The following is a 14,685-nucleotide window of genomic DNA, read 5'->3' as shown; positions in this document are numbered from 1 at the left end:
ACGCCCTACCCGCTGTGCTATTGCTCCAGCCCCTTTAAAATATATTTTCGCAGTATATTAAGGGCTTCCTCGTTGGTGGATTAAGAATTTACCTGATGATTGTATGATCTGTTTTTTTAAACTCCTTAATTGCTAATGACTGTATATGCAGATACCGGGATAGATGATTTGACTCTTTCCTAAGCAGTATTTTATATACATATATATATTTCAAAATTGTGTTTTTCTTTTAAAACTTTTTAAATTATTTTAGATTGTGTAAATTATTTAAAACTCTGTTGGTTTATTGAGGTAGAATCGACATACTTTTCCACTTACTTTCTGAGAAGAATAGACTATTTTAGTACCAAGAGTTTACACATTCTTGGAATTATTTTAACATGTGACCTAAATTCTGCCTGTTTCAATTTAAAGTCATTCATATTCGGTTCTTAGTGAAAAGTGAATGTTTATTTTGTTCTGTTAAATCTTCTTTTCAACTCTTGGTTTCTCTAGTCCTTATATTATTCTTATAGGCTTACAAATATGTGGCAGATGTTTCCTTCAGTTACTGCTAGTTTCAAGTCTTTGGTTGAACCTGATTTTCCTTTGATTGGTTTTGGTGCAGCTGAAATTACCTCCCAAACTAAAAACCAATGTAGAGCAGTAGCAGGTTGTTTCTGGCCTCTAGTTTGGGGGGCTTGTTGTTTGTCCTTTGTATGTAATAGCTACATTGATGACATTGCATCTCCTGTAGCCAGCAGTCATCATTGATAGGAAGGTGGCCGTGTGTCACTCACACTCTGAGCAGGGGTGGAATCACAGTGTTAGGTGCAGGAATGCTTCTGCGGCTTGTTCTTTGGTCTCGGCTGTTGTTTCTCACAATGCTTTGCGAGATTGTCTTGGCTGATTGTCCCCTTTATTAGGAAAAAAGTTACTTCTTGTGTCCTCCTGAAAATCTGTTACCCCCACCATCCTCCTTAAAGTGTAGTTGAGGTAACGTGGTTGTGAGAGGTTTATGTTCATGCTGTGGTGTCCGAAATTCCCGTACCCCCACTGGCAGAGTGCCCAAGCTCCTCTGCCATCCTGTCCTGGTGTCACTTCTCCACTTCTTCCTTTCCCCTCCTGCCTGGTAATCACTCTGTATTCAAAGTACTAGAACTTTGCATTTGAATAGATTGGATAGTTTCCTCCTTTTTTCTAGGAAGATGGGGAGCACTTTTTAATATACTGTTTTATTTTATTTTGGGTTTTTGGGCCACACATCATTCCTCAGGGGCTACTCCTGGCTCTTCTGTGCTGAGAGGTCACTCTGGTGGGGCTCAGGCACCACATACAATGCTGGGGATCTATCCAGGTTGGCTGCATGCAAAGTGAGTAAGTGAGTGCCTAACCCTTATACTGCCTCTGGCCTGAGGAATCTTTCTTTAAGGGGAAAACAGACAGTGCTCCCACTTGCACACCCTGGATTGTTCAAAGCCCCGCAGGGTATGAGATATTCTGGTTTAATAAAGACCCAGCTTTCCCAATGGGTATAATCAGGTGATTTGCCTTTCCACAGAACTATCCAAACCCTTATCTAAACATTCTCCTTTTTTTTTTTTTTGACCACATCTAGAATGCCCACAGGCTACAGCTGGTGGCACTGTGGGGGGTTGTGTGTTGCCAGGGATCAAACCCCAGGTTTCTACATGCAAAGCATTTGCTTGAGCCTTTCCAGCCTTTTGTCTGGCTCCCTGGCCAAAACCCTTGCATTTATTTCTTAACTGTGTTTTCATTTTATTAGTCTTATGAAATATTTATCCTTTGGTGGTATTTGTGTGTGGGTATCCAATCCACATTTCTGGGCATAAGAAGTAAACTTGTGAGTTTTCTTCTTATTAACATTTGTTTTACAAAATAAGGCCAGTGACTCCAATCCCAGTTCCTGTGTCTGACATTGCCACATTAAGCACCTCTGTTTCTCATTAAATATTTTATAAAAATTTATGCCATGAGGAAATTCCTTAAGGGGATTTGACCTCAAGAGCCATTTCATGATGGATTTGGAAATCTTTGTTTTTTCAAATATCTACATTATCTTTTTTTTTTTTTTTTGGCGGGGGTGGGGGGCGGTATACCCAGCAGTGCCCAGGGCTTATTCCTGGCTATGTGCTTAGGGATTATTCCTGGCAGGATTTGGGGAACCATATAGGGTGTTTGTGGGGTGCTCATAATAGAACGTCAGTCATACGCAAGGCACGTGCCCTACCCGCTGTACTATCCTCTGGCCCTTTTTCATTGTTATTTTGCTTTGTGGCCAGACCCAGCAGAGCTCAGGGTTTACTCCTGGTTCTGCACTCAAGGATCACCCCTGGCAGGGCTCAGGGGATTTTTTGGGATGCTGGGGATTGAACCCAGGTGCCTGCAGACAAGACAAACACCCTACCCACTCCCCACCCCCTTTGCCTGCACCCTTCCCCAACCGCCCTCACCCTGTACACACATGTTACCTTTATCAAGCACTTCAGTGGCAGCCATACCCAGGAGTGTTCCAGCCCGGCCAGCTGGTGCTGTGGAGCCTTGAGGGCCACGTCAGGGGGCGCTGGGGGAAGAGCAGGAGGTGCACGTGCATGTTTGCTACCACGGAGTCGCCCCCGCAGACCCTCAGATCTGATTATTGTTACGTATATGGGCTAATTTAGGCATCTTTGGGCAACATGATTCAAAAACAGGTTTTGAATAATTTTATGACCCAGGGGCTGTTTTTACTTGTGACTGAGGAGTCACTACACATTTCCCAGGGTTCCTTTCCTGTCCTTCTCTTTAACCTTGCCTATCATTTGCTCATTTTTTCTAAACACCTTGCTCAAAATATTTCAGTCAAAAGGAAAAATTAATATCCTCAAATGTCTAGGTTTGAGGACAAGCAATTTATTGCTTAGCATGGATTTTTTGCTGCTCTTTTTATGACACTGATCCAGATTATTCAGTTAGTGTCTTCATCACTATCACTGCCACTGTCATCCCATTGCTCATCGATTTGCTCGAGCGGGCACCAGTAATGTCTCCATTGTGAGACTTTGTTACGTGTTTGACATATCAGATATGCCACGGGGAGCCTGCCAGCCTCTGCTGTGTGGGCGGGATACTCTTGGTAGCTTGCTGGGCTCTCCGAACCTGTGTCGGCTGTGTGCGAGGCAAATGGCCTACTCGCTGTGCTATTGCTATGCCCTAGAGTTTTATTTGTTGAAGTTTACAGTTTAGTTCTGTTGAGTAATCATAACCTAATATTGGGGGGTTGGGTTTTTGGTGCCTGGGGGTGCCATTCCTGACTTGTGACCCCTGCTGGTGCTTCCAGCGGCTGGGGTGTGTGGTCAGTGCACATATGGTGCAGGTATTTGAACTGGGATCGGAGCCATGCAAGACAAATGCCGCCCCCTATACTCTCTCCCCCTAGTCAGCATAACCTAATTCTTTTTTCTTGTTTATTTTGGGGCCACACCTGGTGGTGCTCAGGACTGCACCTAGCTCTGCAATCAGGGATCACTCCTGGTGGGCTTGGGGGACCACATGGAGTGCTGGGGATTGAACTGTGGTCGGCCACATGCTAGGCAAGTACCCTATCTGCTGTACTGTTGCTCCAGCCCAGCATAATTTGATTCTTCACACTGTCACACTGTCCTCCCATTGTTCATTGATTTGCTCGAGTGGGCATCAGTAACGTCTCCATTGTGAGACTTGTTACTGTTTTTGGCATATCGAATACGCCACGGGTAGCTTGCCAGGCTCTACTGTGAGGACGGGATACTGTCAGTAGTTTGCTGGGCTCTCTGAGAGGAATAGAGGAATTGAACCTGGGTCAGGAATCCAACCCGTGTCGGCCTCATGCAAGGGAAATGCCCTACCCGCTGATTTAATTTTTAAAATTTACAAATTGGGCCAAAGAGAGAGAGCAAAGGGCTTGGTCTGCAGGAACCCTGGGTTCATTCGTGGCACTGGTGAGCTTCTGAGCATCCCCAAGTGTGGCTCCGAGAAGAAAAACCAAACAAAAAGAACATATCCGAATAAATAAAAATGAGGTCAGGTCATTTTGATACCAAATATATTGTTTGTATTATATATGACAGTAGAATTCTTTTTGGGAAAATAAATAGTAAGAACCATATCATAATTTATTGCTCCTCGATGATAAAAAAAAACATGTAGACTTGTTAAGTACATGTAATAGAAATTATTAATCTAGTATCAGTGAGTGAGCTTCAATAAGTATACAGGCCTAAACCGCTCCTGAAATAAAAAATTAAATGCATACATAAAATTATTGCTTGAGAGTTCTGGGCACTAATCCCCCAACCCCCCTTAAAAATCAGATTCTTAAAGGTATGTGAGATAAAGAGTGAATGTGAACATCTTTATATTTCGAGTTTTCTTATACTAAAATCTTATATGCCGTTACCTGCTTTGGCCATTGAACTTGAATCTGAATGTAGATCGGTTGTACTGTAATCTGCTTATATAGTACCTTTTCATATGTATTTGGAAGTCTGTAAGAGTTTGTATTGTGGGAGGACATTTGTGATACAAAGGACTTTTCAGAGATGGAATAATCTTAGTTATGATTAAGTCAACTGATATCTTTCAAAAAAGCTGCTATTCTAGTTTTTTTTGAAGAAGCAGTTTCATCAAAGTATAAAAAAAGAAATAAAAATAGTAAAAATAAACAAACCCATGATTTTCTATTTTAAACACAGTCAACTGTTCCAGGTGCTTTATATATGTATTTTGTTTGCTTATGCTGGGGCCACACCTGAGTGTGCTCAGGACTAACCCTTGGCTCTGTGTTCAGGGATCACTCCTGGAGGTGCTTGGGGGACCATACGTGGTCCTGGGAATTGAACCAGGGCTGGCTGCACGCAAGGCAAGCGCCTCCCACTGCCCTATGCCCCCAACCTGCTTTCCTTTTTTTTTTTTCCCCCAACCTGCTTTCCTTTATTGTTGCCTTAACTCATCCTAATAATTAAGAGGACCTTAGATGACTATCTCTGTAGGAGGAATACTGAGGCACAAAGCCCAAGTAATCTGTCCAGTCACTTGTTGTCAATGAGTGGTGCAGCCAGATCTGGAGACTGCCTGCAGGTTTCTGGGAGGCCTTGTCCTGGCTGACCACAGGACCTTTTCATGGACGTGAAGTATCTCTTCTAGTTCTTTACCATTTCGGGTAGTTTTGCCTTGTTTAAGGGAGAAAGTGGCTGCGTGTGGCTGTGCTCTGGACATACTCCTTCTCTGTGCTCGGGGTCACACCCAGCCACGCTCAGGGAAGCCTATGTGGTGTCGACCCAGGGTCAGCCTTGTGCAGGGCAGTGCCCTCTTCACTACCCTTATTCCTTATTGTTTTCTGGGCCACCCCAGCAGCGCTCAGGGGTTACTCCTGGCTCTGCACCCAGGGATCACTCTTGCTGGTGCTTGGGGGACAATATGGGATGCCAGGGATCAAACCTAGGTCAGCTGTATGCGAGGTAAACACCCTACCTGCATTACTCTATTACTCCAGCCCCTATTATTTATTTTTAATTCTTAAATTTCTTATTTGTGGGGGTACTCATACCCAGTGGTCCTCCAGACTTACTCCTGGCTCTTTGCTCAGGGACCACTCCTGGTGGGGTTCAGGGTTTCAGGAATTGAACCAAGGTTGGCCATGTGCAAGGCAAGCACCCTATCCCTTGTGCTATCGCTCCTGTCCCTGTTCCCTATTTACCTATTTATTTATTAAATCATTCCTTAGCCCAGACCCTCATGAACACAGTCAAACTTCGTTCCAGTGCTTGCATCTTCCATTTGGTGCTTGCCAGGTTACACATTCAGTTCCTGTGCTCACTGGGGGTCACATACTTGATTGTGGGGGGCAGGATTTTTTATACGCTTATTGTGGTGCCAGGGATCCAAGTGGCAGTGCTGCTGCGCTCCCCCTGGAATTGGGGCCCTGTCTCAGTGCCTGCCAGGCAGTCAGTCACTCCACCACTGAGCCCCGAGCCCCCTCCTCGGGCGCCCTTTCTAAATATTTTGTTTAGAGCCTCACACATGAGCCTCATGTGCTCTGCTACCACTGCACACCTTCAGCCCAGTATTTGGCATTTTAAATTTGGTAGCTGCAAGGAGCTTATTACAGTTTTTTAATGCAGATACTATTTATAATATTAGCAGTATGGGAAGGCAGTAGGGAAGGTAGTAAATCTGGGTCTAATTAGATTTAATATCATCATCATTTCTATGCATCAGTGCTAGGAAGAACACAATGTAAGTTAAAATAGAAGAAGGGCTTCTTCCTTTCTGAACTGTAATTGCACATCTTCTGAGAGTCTAGAATTCAAATAGGATATTACCATCCTGGCTCCTTAAGCATCACTTCTTTGTCTTTATTTAAGGAAGTCTCTTTGGTGAGGTGAGATGGAAATGAATTAAACCCCTGAAGATAAAACTTTTATCTCTGACTTGGTGAGGGACCTCCTAAAGGGTAGTATTAGTGTTTCTCATTAAAAGTGGTAAAGCTCAATTAGGTCAGATTTTGAGAACTCTAGAAAGTCAAATATTCCAAGGGAGACTTCAGTTACCCCCACCACTTCAGTGTGAGCTTCCATTTGAATGTTGGAGCTGTAGCATTTTAATAAGATCAGTTTGGTTCCATTTTAAACAGACTTCTTGGCATTTCACCTTAGTGAGACTATCTTCCTAAAATTTATTGAGTGTCAAGTGTTGGTGTGTCTCCAGGCGAGTAGATAGTGTGGGACCTCTCATTTGCGGCGGCCGGACTGGGGAAGGGAGGTGCTTCTAATAGCAGGTCAGACTCTGGATGTTTGCTTTGGAGAAATGAAATAACTCCATTAGACTCTCAAACATTTTCAAGCATAGTTACAAAAGACATGGCTAGCACCGTCAAAAGAAGACTATGGAGAGGAGCCTGAACAGAGCACAGATGATCAGAAAAGGGACTGGGCCCCAGCGGCACGGCGGGTCAGCTCCTGCACTGCCACAGGGCAGAGGAAAGGGACCAGAGAAGAGTCTGTTTCAGATTCCTTCTCATGGCCTTGTTTATCCTGCTTGTTGCTCACCACTTTTTAAGGGAGGTATTTTATTATTACTGTTACCATGGGTGAAGCAAGATAGTTTTTCTTTTTTTTCCTGTTTTTGGTTTTTGAGTCACACCCAACGGTGTTCAGAGCTCACTCCTGGCTTTGCACTCAGGGATCACTTGTGGAAGGACTTGGGGGACCCTGTGGGATGCTGGGGATTGAACCCAAGTTGGTCGCATGTAAGGCAAGCGCCTTCCCCACTGTACTATGGCTCTGGCCCCATGTAGTTTTTAATTGATTGAGGCTTACTTAGGTGTGAGAGGAGAGGAAGAGAACAGTTCAAGAGAGAACAGACTCCTCCAGGGTGGAAAGGCGCGCAAAGAGGGAGACACAAGCAGGCGAGGTGTGGCGGGAGAACATGGGCTGGAAGAGCGAGCCTGTTATTGTTTTAAAGCCGTACTGTTAGTTGGAAACACTTGCTGTGTGCCCTTCAACTGTATCTTGCATTGTGCATTGCCACAAATGAAAGAACTTCATTTTTAGAATTTTCTTTTTTCCATTTTCTCCCTTCGCTCCTCTCCGCTCCATTCCCATAATTGCTGCCTCCGCATCTCTCCAGGACTTTTCCAGCCGCCTGTGTTTTGTAAAGGACCATTCACTAGTCCATATTGTCCTTTGATGTGGCTGACTTCCAGAAGTCTCTCAGCTCCGGGGGAATTGTTCATAGTCTCAGACGTCTCTGGATCTTTTTTGGCAGATATGTGTGTGTTTTTTTAATCTGCTAATTATAGAGAGCCCCAATGTCCTTCTCGCAGTTGACCTTTTTCATTTCCCTTTGAGTTGGTGTCCTTTGTACTGCAGATGTCACATTACTCAGAGTGCTTAGCTATGTGTAGTCAACTGAACATTGGATAAAGTCCTAAATATTGCAAAATATACTCTTGCTAATAACCTGAATTTTGTAATTGGTATGGATGAAAGTCAGTTTTAGAATGACTGAAGTCAGACAGAAACCTATTATGATAGAAAATTCTGGATGGATCAGATAGATACTTGCTATTCCCTGGTAGCTCATGTTCTTCCTGTAATGAAGGTTAAGAAGTTCTTTATTAGAGCAGAGTACCTTTTCTTCCCCCTCTTGGAGGTGTTGGGGTCGAACTCAGAGACTCATGCATATGAAGTATATGCTTTGCATGCACATCCCCAAGTAGCAGTCTCTGAGGGCAGTATCTGTGAATAGGAAGTAGCAGGACAGGGGCTGGAGAGATAATACATTGGGTAGGGCCTTGCCTGCAGCCGACCTGGGCTTGATCCTGGCACCCTAAACCCCTGAGCCCAGGACTGATCCCTAAGTGCAGAGGCAGGAGTATGCCCTGAGCACTGCTGGGTGTGGCCCCCAAACCAAAAAAGATAAGGAGGGAAAAATAGAGTAACCGTTAAGACTTGATAGAGGGAGTAAAGGGCTTGTTCCACACTGGCAACTGGGTAAAGGAGGAGAGAAATGAAGAGTGAACGAGTCTGTCTGTTGTACTCTGAGGCATGACAGTTTGCTCCACTTTTGAGCTTTTATCAAGATGAGGCTTGTCTAGACTTCTAATGTAAGAGACTGTAGGGAAAGTCGAAACATGTCAGAGGATTTTTGACTGTTAAAATGAGTGTTAAACATTCTTTTTAACTCTTTGGATCTTAGATGTATTTGATACTGTAGCTGTCTTTTTTACAACTCCTAATCCTGACTTGAATGATAGCTGGATCTATTTTCTTATTTCCTAATGGTATTTTTATTCCTGCACCAAGGAACTTATTTTTGGACATTTTCAGCAGCTTTCAAGAATTTACTGTTGTATTCCATATACCTATTTACAAATACGGCTTGTGACAGCTGTATTTATTATCCTTGTGGTATCAAGAAAGTCTGCACTTCATAGCATTAAAGTTAAGTGCTATTTGCTGATTTACTTTGATTGTATCTTCGATGACAATCTTGATGATCCAATAAAAATCCTGAATAATTCATCCTTTCCCTTCAGACTTTATTTAATAGCTACTGTGTTTTAGTGTTTACTGGAGAAAGTCTGTTGTTCTTTTCTATGCATGTTAAGCACTTGAGAATGTATAAAGAATGCCGAAGAAAAGATGATCGTTCTACCCTTGCAGTATTGCAAGTGTTGATCATAGACTTTTAAATTTGGTGTAAGTTTAATTTTCTTGTTCTGTACATTAAACTACCGCAGATTTGATGTAATCGTTTTAGTTGCCCTGAGATTTAAAATGTGAATCTGCATCTTCTCAACTACTTTGATCTCTCCAATCTATTAGGGTTGGTAAGTACATAAACATCAATTAGCTCACTAAATTAAAGTTAGCAAATGAGTCAGCTCTGTAATTTGTTTGTGACATTTTGAGTTAGCAGGGCCATGAGGAAAGTGAGTGGGTGCTCCTGCCTGGGCGTCTGCATGGAGGAGTGGGAGGTCGGGCAGTGCACACTGAAACATGCTTGTCACTGCTGATAGGCTTCTGCCCCTGCTGGACCGCTTTCCGGAGAAGTCCCCGGAGTTGCCAGCCATACACAGTTCTTTAATGTTGCAGATTGAGAGCATAGCTTGTTTTATGAAAGGTAATTATTTTGAAAAATCAACATGAACAGGATAGGAAACTTCTGGACAGAATGATAGTAAATTTAAACTGCAAGGCTGGTCTCTACAAAGATACAAAATAAATACTAATCAGTGGTCTAAGCAAAATCCAGGAAGGATTTGTGTTAATTTGACAAGTGGGTTTAGAATTCTTCAGCCATTATTTTTTAGAAACCAGCTTTGTTCATACATCCTTTCTCTAATTTGCTTTACTTTTGATCGTTGATAAAACCAGCTGCAATTTTGTTTCATTAACAAACTTAACTGGTTAACAGATGTTTGTTTTGGCTTGATTGTGTCCTTTCTATTAGAAACAGCATCAGCATACATGGAAACCATGCTGGGCCCTTTCCTGTCTCTCGCTAGAAAGGCTTTTCAGAAGAGCAACTTAATTTTATTTACAAGTTCAATTTGGGTTCTCTGCGCTATTATTGTCGGTGTACAGACATTTAAGCTCATTCTCCAGTCAGGGAGGCCTTTTGTTCTTAATCCACTGTTAGTCCGTTAGTCCGTACCCCTACTGCTCTCTCTTAGCTGGTTTCCCTTCTCCCTCTGCCCCCTCTCTTTCCTTCTCCCTCCCACTACCTTATTCCTGTTTTTCTTTTTTTCCCTCTTGCCCACTCTTTCTCAGTGCAAAATCTGAGCAAGCAGTGGAAAGTTCTTGCTTATAAAGTCCATTGAGGTATCAGTGATCTTCCATAGTCAAGGGAGGGGATAGGCCTAGGCTAGTTGAATTTGATCATTTCTTCTCTTTGAGTGTCAGTAAGCTGCCATCTGGAAAGCAGCGAGGCCTGCGGAAGTCGGTGAGCTTTGGGCTGGGCTGCCTGTGGTCCTTTGAGTGGTGTGGGCTGCAGCCAGAGACGGCGCTCCAATACTTCCGGAGTGATTTCCCACACAGCTGGTGCTTTATGTTCATGGTTTGCTACCTTATTTGCGGCCCTCTGTGGTCATGAACGGGAATGGCGATGCTCACAGAGAACGGGCAAGAGAAATCGTCACAAGAGAAACCAAGAATGCACAAAGGGGGTGTCTAGGAGGTCAGCTGACGATGCCACGTGGAGAAGGGAAGATGACTCACCTAGGCCTGTTCCCCAATGTGCCCCTCTGCTCCTCACCTTCTTCTCTTGTGGTGCTTGCTGGGGGGTTGCGCATGCAGTTGGTCACTGCACTTGCCAGTGGCCTCGGCCTGGTTGTGGTGCTTGCCGGGAGGTGTGCCACAGCTGCTGTGCTGGAGAAGTCCCGTCGTGGTGCACGTTTACATTCTGGGCACTGAGACGGGTTGCTATGGCCCTCACAGGTGCCCTTGGCCAGGACTGGACTCCAGCCCCCATACTTGTCAGGGAGCGCACACTAGTTTCCGTACTTGAACACGCTTGATTAGAGTGCTGGCGATTGTGTTTTCTACTGAGACGTTGGGGGTCCCACATAGTAGAGGTTGGCACCGGGGATCAGACTCACGGCCTCATGGTTGCAAGGGGGTTTTTATTGCCACATATCCATCCCCTGCGCCCTCTGGACCGGTTTTGTGTTATGTCATGCAGAAGTTTCTACTTGACATCAAAACCCGAGTCTAGCTGTTAAGGCTGGAGATGCGAATAAAATAGCAGACAGCGGTCTGTGAGTGGAAGAGTGTAGGCTGTGCGAAGAGCACCAGCCATTTTAGTGGGGATGATGGGCAGGAGAAGACTCAAGGTAAGTTAGATGACAGAGAGGGGAAGCCATTTACCCCTTAACTTTGTAATTTGTAAAATGGCAATGCTTCAGAAACATTGAGAGGGTTTACAGTAAGTACTCTATTTTGTTCACTGAGTCTGTAGTTGTTAGTATTTTGTTCTCTCCATTTCTCTCTCTCTATACCTGTGTATCTCTCTGTGTAGATACAGACTGAGGTGCATATTAATGCATATGACCATAATAATGTTGCCATGTGGGAGAATTCATTACTGAAACAAGAGCGTTAATCAATGATCTGTATTTCCCAGAAAGCTCCAAAATGTCCTGTGTAGTTTGAGATTTGATCCCGAATTCATTTAAGAGATGCACTTTGTGTTGGGCTGGCCCCTTTCATAAGAGAACAGTTTGTCCCCGTCCGTTCTCTTGCCTAGGAGAGTCTAGGCCAGTTATGTTGTGGGTGTTTGTCTGCTTGTGTCCTCATGATTAGATTCAGGGTAAACATTTTGGATAAGAATGTTGTCTGGGCAGTGCCCGTTTCCTCTTGGCTGATGCCAACCCGCCTCCTCTTGGATTGTCGGGCTGCTTGGTCTGGTGGCCAAGGTGGAGTAGGACTATTCCTGTCTTAGTTAATAAGCCATCTGTGTGCTGCTGCTTTGAGACCAAGGGGAGTTACCTTTCATCCAGTATGTGTTCGTTTTCTGCTGTAGCAACAAATGACCGTAGGTATCGTGACTAAAAACAAAGCGGAACCATTGTCTGCCTGCCGCATCTGTAGATCCCAGCCCAGCACGGCTCTCTGTGGCTTCGAATCAAGGTGTTGGCCTGTTGTGCAGATGCCGGCTGAGGGGTCTGCATCTTCGCTGTTTCCGGCTCTTGGTTGATGGCTTCAGCCCCACGTCACATCTCCAGGATCTCCAGGACCGTTTTCCTATGGTCACGGCTCTCTCTGAGCATAGCCTAGGCAGGGTCTTGGCATTTAAAGGATTCCAGTGATTAGACTGGAGAGATTTAGCTAATCTAGGATAATCTCTCCATCTCAAAGCCCTTAATTTAATGGCATCTGTGAAGCTGTTCTCTGTGGAAAGTGACAGGGCCGCTGGTCTGGGCTTTAGAAAGTGAACACTGAGTGGATGGAGAGAGGGGCTGGCCTCAGAGTCAGGCTCGGTATCTGCACCTAAATCACTCTTTACATTTGGTGATTACAGAAATTTAAAGGTTTTATGGCCACGGTGTAACACAGTCTAAGTCTCTTAGGACGGATGAATCTCTGTGGGAATAATGATGGGCTGGGAGTCAAGAGGCTTGAATTCTAGGTTGGACGGGACATCCTGAATCTCTGCCACAAAGGCAGGAACAGCCTCAGCCTCCGCTTCAGTTTAATGTTCTTTACTCTCACATTGAAGAACTGAACAATGGATTTGGCAGTAATAGCTTGAGGATTTTTTTCTCCCCCTTTCTCTTTCTTTCTTTTAACAATAGGAGCTTGTGTATCCAAAATGTTTCATTTAAATACCCAGAGTCAACATAAAAAAATATATAAGGCATCTTAAAATAAGATAGGCTCTTTGGTGACATCTCAAACACTGAGTAACAGCTGAAGAATTTTGTTTGTTATTTAAATGAGACTTCTCAATTAGCGGCTGTAAATAGGCTGAAAAAGAAAAGGAACAATACCATCTTCATGATGTTTTGTGTCAATTATATCTCAATAAAGCTGAGGAAAAAAAATAGCATGCAGGTGGATGCCTAGTCTTTCATTTCTTAGTAAAACAAAAAATAAATATGAAATCAAGATTCACAAAGGCAGTTCACCTTAGGAGTTCTTTATGTGCCGTCATTTTATAGTGGTTTAGTAGAATTTTTTGCTGTAGTAGCTGCAGTTGGTTGGAATTCTTTGGAAATACTGACTGTTCTACTTGTTAAAGAATAACTATTTAGTTGTCAGCCTATAAATGTACTCTTGAGATGATAAAAAAAAGATGATTTTCTCATCTGATGAGCTCTGACCTTTTGTAAATCTTCCAACTTACCTTATTTTGCACCGGCCACTGAAATATAACAGGATGCCGCCAGTTACATCCTCAGGAAGCACTTATACCAGCTTACAAAATCACCTCTTTATTGAAAAATTGTACAATACTGTGATTTCAATTTAGCATGGTATGTTGATTAGCAATAAATTCTGGCTATGAATTTATTAGCAATAAATTGAAGCTATGAACAGAAGCCTGCAGGCAGACTGGAGACCATCAATCACATGCACGCTGTATGTTTTTTTTTCTAAGCTTCTAGAAATTTTGAAACCAAATGAAATAAATGGTTATCACCGATAGCACCATTTTAAAGCTAATGTTTCAATCGGACATGGCAGATCATCACTGTGTATCTTGTGAAAAGTGTCTGATCCTGTTCAAATTTGTCATTCGTGTCTGAGATCATTTATAATTCCCATTTTGTCTGACATAAAGCAAAACCCGTGGCTTAAACGTATACTCGAGCCTCGTCAGGTGGGCATAATAAACAGTTTTATTAAATTTGAAGGCTCTGCACAAAACATGCAAGAAGATATTAATCTTAAATGCTAAGTGATTCTACTATGTAACGGCAATGTTGTACTTGTTTAAGAGATACAGAATAATTTTGCATAATCCCTGATAGGTAAGTACTGTTACAGTGGAATTTTACAGGTGAAGCAGGAGGCCAGAGAAGGTTGCATTCTGGGAGGACGATCTGTTTCACTGCCTCTGTGTCTGTGAATTCCATGAAATCAACATACATCACGTATCTATTAAATTCTTGTAACATGTGAGGCACAGTATTAAGTACAATAACAGTCATAAAAAATAGTAGAGTGGTAATCGAACATTTTCCAGTTGAAATATGCTGATGTTTGTTGTAATGTATTCTGTCTCAGGTGACCAGTGGCTTGGCCTTCATCTGCACAGCAGTTGAAGTTTGCTTTTTAGAAATGAAGGCTCACCACCAGCGTTCATTGATTGCTTACTCTGAGACAGATCCACTATTTTGTGGATGCTGACTTTCCTGTGAGATGGTTTTTATTCTTGGTTTTCAAAGGAAGAAACTGAGGCACAGAAGTCTTGCTCAGGATCTTAGTGTGTGTTTTTTGTTGTTGTTGTTGTTGTTTTGTAGAGTCAAGATTCAAGCCTGTATCTGGTCTTCAGAGTTTGTCAGCTTGCCCTTCACACTGCACTGCCTCTATTTTCTCATGAAGAAGACTTTTTATTTTTTAATAAGGAAAGGGTATTGAAAAGTCTTATACATTAGGTTCTTAGAAACTGGAGCTGCTGAGTCCTTTTTTAATATCTAAAAGTGAAATACAGGAGACA

General features: G+C 43.2%; 1 protein-coding gene across 7 annotated transcripts in view; it reads left to right on the top strand.

Annotated features, from left to right (window-relative positions):
• Positions 1-14,685, top strand: part of KAT6B (lysine acetyltransferase 6B) — a 205,613-nt gene that overhangs the window by 20,037 nt on the left and 170,891 nt on the right. The gene's annotated exons all lie outside the window — the stretch shown is intronic.

This window comes from Sorex araneus, chromosome 3 (genome assembly GCF_027595985.1).
Source record: "Sorex araneus isolate mSorAra2 chromosome 3, mSorAra2.pri, whole genome shotgun sequence".
Lineage (NCBI taxonomy): Eukaryota > Metazoa > Chordata > Mammalia > Eulipotyphla > Soricidae > Sorex > Sorex araneus.
The sequence above is the reverse complement of the archived record's forward strand: the minus strand, read 5'-3'. Positions and strand labels throughout refer to the sequence as shown.